The sequence below is a fragment of the Mobula birostris genome, chromosome 5 (genome assembly GCF_030028105.1).
Source record: "Mobula birostris isolate sMobBir1 chromosome 5, sMobBir1.hap1, whole genome shotgun sequence".
In the NCBI taxonomy this organism is placed as follows: domain Eukaryota; kingdom Metazoa; phylum Chordata; class Chondrichthyes; order Myliobatiformes; family Myliobatidae; genus Mobula; species Mobula birostris.
This window is the reverse complement of record NC_092374.1, coordinates 193,165,978-193,171,977: the sequence shown is the minus strand read 5'-3', so window position 1 is coordinate 193,171,977 and position 6,000 is coordinate 193,165,978.

The window sequence follows — 6,000 nt, the reverse complement described above, 5'->3', positions numbered from 1 at the left end:
TGCTGTCAGATGCCTCACAATTCCCATAGGTGATACAGCTGGTCAGGACACTCTCCATGGTGCTCCAGTAGAATGAGGGTGGGATGCCTGTCACCTGGTCCAGGTGGGCTGTAGGAATGGAGCTGCAGTCAATCCAAATGTACAGCCTTCCAGATGTATGGTGAACGATAGGGTACTGAGGACAGGAGTGCAGTAGAACAAAGGGATCTGAGAATACAGGGCCATAATTCCTTGAAAGTGGTGCCACTGGTGCAGTAGATAGGGTCATAAAGTGAGCTCTTGGCACATTGGCCATCATAAATCAGATTATTGAGTGCAGGAGTTGGGACGTTATGCTGATGTTGTATAAGACCTTGGCTAATCATAATTTGGAGTATTGTGTGCAGTTTTGTTCACCTACCTACAGGAAGGATACCAGCAAGGTTGAAAGCGTATGGAGAAAACTTACAAGGATGTTGCCAGGAATTGAGACCCTGAGTTATAACGGAAGGCTGAATAGGTGAGGAATTTACTCCCTGGAGCATAGGGGAATGAGTGGAGACTTGATAGAGTTTTACAAAATTCTGAGGGGCATAGATAGGGTAAATGCAAGCAAGCTTTCCCCACTGAGGTTGTGTGAGGCTGGAACGAGAGTACAGTCCGAAACATCGACTGTACTCTTTTCCATAGATGCTGCCTGGCCTGCTGAGTTACTCCAGCATTTTGTGTGCATTGTTTGATCTGAAGAATCTGCTTCTGTTCTGTAATACTCTATGAGTCTATGACTCAGACATTAAAATTGGTGGGGGGGGGAGGAGGTTGGGTGGTTGCTGAGGACCAAATGCTGTGTTTTTGATTTAAAAAAAGACATTGGGATGAAATCAGTAACTATAGACCAGTCTGTTTAATCTTGATAGTGAGGAATGTTCCTGAAATCATCATCAGAGATAGAATTCACTGCCTCTAGAAGACATTATCCATCATCAAGGATCCCCACCAATCAGAGCCTTGCCATCTTCTCACAGCTACCATCAGGAAGGAGATACGGAAGCCTGAGGTCCCGCACTACCAGGTTCAGGAACAGCTACTTCCCGTCAACCATATGGTTCCTCAACCAACCTGGCAACCCCAATCACAACTCAAACTTCAAAGTAAATGCATTATCAAATTTTGAACTACCTCGCGACCTCTGTGGAGCAACACGGTGGCCACTTTGATCACTTTGCGTTACAATGCACTTTGTCTTTTGATTTCTTCTAGTTCACAAGATCACAAGATCAGAAGACAAAGGAGCAGAAGCAGGCCATTCGGCCCATCGAGTCTGCTCCGCCACACCACCATGAGCTCAACTATTCTCCCATCTAGTTCCAATTTCCGGCTTTTTCCCCACGACTAATCAGATACCTATCAATTGATAACTATCAATAGTTGTGTTCGCTTCCGTCAGGTTGTCATAGCCGGGGGAGGTGGTGGGGGTGAAACTCCTGGCCTTCACGTGCCATTTAGCTACTAAACCCGGCGGAACCGTTTCTACTGACTGGAGAATGGGCAAACGCGGGTTATTGGCGCTTTAAAACCAGTCGTTTCGGCCAGCTAGGGCTCGTCAGCTGTGGTTGGCAGCTTGTCTGGGAGAAGGAAAACTCTGATCTCAAACCTGTGCTTCAGTACAGCTCTAAACCCTCATGGGGAAGGCTTCGGGAGTAAACCCCGAGGAAGAATCCGGAGCTGGAGTCCCTAGGACACTCCTACAGTGAGTACAACTCTGACTGACAACCGCTGCGCTGCTGTCGGTGCCCAACTGTATCGGTCTCTGTCGTTTCTTTGAATTCGTCATCTGCGTGGAGAGGGGGCGCCCGCTGCCTTGATTTGCCTCGTGGCTTGCATATCATGTAGACAACTCGGACGCGATTCCCATGGTTGGGGCAATGGAGGGCCTCAGTTGAGTTCATTCGTGTAAAAGGCGTGCGTGATTTATGGTTAATTCATACTTTTGGAAAATGGGACATAGTCTTTTTCTGTTGTGAACTGCTTATCTGAGACTATACGGTGGTGCTGCTGCCATAGTCAGGTTTTCATTGTACCCGTGCATACGTGTACTTGTACGTATGACAATGAACTCCACTTTGAATTAGCTGTCACTTGGACAAGTGATTACATTTGTTGAAGGAAAACTGAATCAAACTAACTCAATAGAGTAAAAGAAAATTCTGGGGGAACAAATCATAAACACAAGAGAGTCTGCAGATGCCAGAGAGCCAGAGAGACTCCGCAAGTCAAGCAGCATCTGTGGAAAGCAAATGATGCTGGATGTTTCGCGCCAAGAACAGAACATGTCCCGATGTACAAACTCCACGACTCCTGCGCATGGCGCTGTGGAGCAGAAACTCGAGCCTTTCTGTCCCAGAGATCAGGCACACAGACGTGAGCAGTCCTGCACCCGATCGCTGGCGCTGAGGGGTGTCAGATGGACTTGATCCCATACACAAAATGCCGGAGGAGCCCATCAGGTCATAAGACCATAAGATATAGGAGCAGAAGTAGGCCATTCGGCCCATTGAGCCTGCTCCACCATTCAATCATGGCTGATCCAATTCTTCCAGTCATCCCAACTCCACTACCTTCTCCCCATACCCTTTGATGCCCTGGCTAATCAAAAACCGATCTATCTCTGCCTTAAGTGCACCCAGTGATTTGGCCTCCACAGCCGCTCGTGGCAACAAATTCCACAGATTTACCACCCTCTGAGTAAAATAATTTTTCCGCATCTCAGTTCTAAAAGGACGTCCTCTAATCCTGAAGTCGTGCCCTCTTGTCCTAGACTCCTCTACCATGGGAAATAACTCTGCCATACCTAATCTGTTCAGGTCTTTTAACATTCGCAATGTTTCTATGAGATTCCCCCCTCATTCTCCTGAACTCCAGGGAATACAGCCCAAGAGCAACCAGGCGTTCCTCATACAGTAATGCGTTCATTCCTGGAATCATTCTCATGAGGAGGGAGACTGTCCATCTCCCTCCTCAGATGCAGCTTGACTGTCGGAGTTCCTCCAGCGAAGTGTGTGCATTGCTCCAGTTTCCAGCACTTGTAGCCTCTTGTGTCCATCATCATTCTCCTGCTGGCGTTGTGGGCAGCAACCAGACCCCTGTCACTCTCCTTCTTCTTGTTTTACGGTGGTTGGTACCCAGCTTAATGGTACATTACTGCCACCTTCTGCTCCGCAGTGTGCAATAGACTTACATTCCAAATTCCTTCACCCAATCATTCACACACACATACCCTAACCTACATTTTATCCTCCCATCTTTGGCCATCCTACTACCCTATTCCTGCTTATCCATCATATCCTATAAGAAACCCCTGTACCCCTTAAGAAAGCTAAAAATACCATGACCTGTGCTTTCTTACCCATGCCCAGTAACCCTTTTAATGTGAATTCCTGCACCCCCAATTCCCTTAGGTTGATTATCATCATCTGTCTCTGTATCCCATACTTCCTGCAACTCAGAACTACATGTTCTACTGACTCCTCTTCCTGACATTCCTCACACAATCCTGTCTGGTGTTTCCCTATCATCTTCAATGTTTTGTTTAATGCACAATGCCCCAGCCTTAACCTAGTCCACACAATTTCCTCTCTTCTGTTTCCACTACCTACCCTAGTACCTGCAACACTTTTTTTGTATCTGATATAAATGCCTCCCTTTCCCCTCCCTGTCCCATCTTTCTTGCAATATTTGGTTGATTTTTTCCTAGATTACACACTTAACCTCTGCCTTACTGATACGAAAGTGCATTTCTATGTTTTCTTTCTTTAACGTCCTCTTTGCCAACTCATCCACTCTCTCATTCCTACATGTGCTGGAACCCATAGAAATTTTACCTGACCTCCCTGATTTGCAATTCTTGTGACTGACTGAAGGACTTCATAAAGTATATCATGTCGACTGTTTGAGTGAAAACACCTAAAACTTGCTATAACTGAGGATGAATTTGAGCGTATCAACACTTTGACTTGTCTAGCTTCCCCCACCCATCGCAATGCAACCAACACTGCCAGCATCTCCACTGTATACACCCCTAATTTATTAGATGTTCTTCTGCTGATTCCAATTTCTTTTGCTGGTATAGCCACCCCAAACCCTGTCACTCCTGTTTCAGGTTCCTTAGCACCATCCGTATAAATCTGAGTATAATCACTATATTTTTCCATCACATGACAGTTAAATGCCCTTACCAAATCAGTTTTATATTTTCCTTTCCTTTTTACCTCTGACAAATACCAGTATATGTTAGGCCATACGAGCTTCCACAGAGCTACAACTGGATAAACTACTGAAGGACTTTTCCTTAGATCAAACACTCCACATTCTTCAGCAATATCAGTCCCTACCCGACTAAAGTTATCCCTCTGAAACCTCCCATTTTCCCAGCACTCCTGCAACACTCCTTTTGCAGGGTGAGAATCACTGTGTCCCTGCAAATTAGGCCAGTAGTTTGCCATCAATTGCATCCTTCTTAGTTCCAAAGGCATTACTTCCATTTCTACCTGTAGGGCTGAAACTGGTAATGTTTTAAAAGCCCCACTGCACACTATCAGGGCCTGAGCCTGAATCACATCCAGTTTCCTTATAAGAGACCTAGCTGCTGATCCATATGCTATATTTCCATAGTCCAATACAGATGTCACTAAAGCCACATACATTCTCTTCAACGTTGAACAATTTGCTCCCCATTCCCTACCAGTCAAACATCTCATCACATTTATTATTTTTTTCACATTTCTCCTCAACTTTCCTGATATGTTCTGCCCATGTTAATCGTGAATCAAATATAACTCCCAGAAATTTAAATGATCCAACCCTTTCTAATTCAATCCCATACATCCTTAACCTCTTCCCTACCTCAATTCTTTTCCTGGTGAAAAATACAGTTTGAGTTTTTCCTACTGAAAATCTACATCCCCAATCATAACCCCACTCCACCATTTCATCAATGGCTCCTTGTAGTTTCCTGATTATATGCTCCATGTCCCTGCCTCTTTTCCACAAGGCCCCATCATCCGCAAACAGTGACCTAACTATATCCACTGGTACCTTTGCGAAGACATCTGACCAACTGCTTCAACATTTGAAGCAATATGATAATCTATGTTCTAGAACTATTCCCTTTTCTCTCACGCAAACATTTTAAAATATCTTTCATTGTTCCATTGATAATTCAAAATCTACAGACACTCAGAGAGCAGACCTAACAGTCATTTTGCATTAAATCTATTATCTTCCAGCAGCACTTACTGTCCATATCGGCATGATTCCTGGGGAACAGCCCATCAGTTAGGGGTACTTAGAATGAACTGTGATAAGTCCCTTTGCAAACTCCACCAACACTGCACGTTTCAGACTATTGGACGTGAAACTCCAACACGCTTTTAATTCTATTTGTCAGATGTTGCACTGTGCAGTAGTGTAATAAATATTCCAGTAAACTTAATGAGTCCGAAGGGAGCGTGAGAGAGTCTAAACGGTGTGAGGGAACCAGGTCTCCCTCTGTTAGAAAAGCAGGGAAATCTGTAGTAGAACAGTATGAATAAAAATAATGAAAAGACATTGCACGGTTTAATATTATAAATATATTATTTTGAATAAAATTTATGTTGGTTTAATTTTTTTCATCTTTTCAGGAGCAGGAGAGTAGAACAGCAGGAAAGTTTGATTTTAACCAACACACAAAAAGCTGGAGGAACTCAGCGGGTCAGGCAACATCTGTGGATCGAAAATTAGACTATTTCCAGCATTTGAAGTTTCTTTTGACTACTTTATTTTATGTTATGGTACCCCTCCCAGTCAGGGGGCCTGCGCCTGATTGACGTAAGGCCCGGGTGTATGTCAGTCTTCCCAGCCAGGGGTAGCGCTGTGCACGGTCGGTATCAAGTCCTGGAGTTTTCCGTCCTCCCAGCTGGGATGGCGCTGTATTGTCCCGGGCCCGGTTGTGTGTCAGTCCTCCAGTCCGGAAGCAGCGCT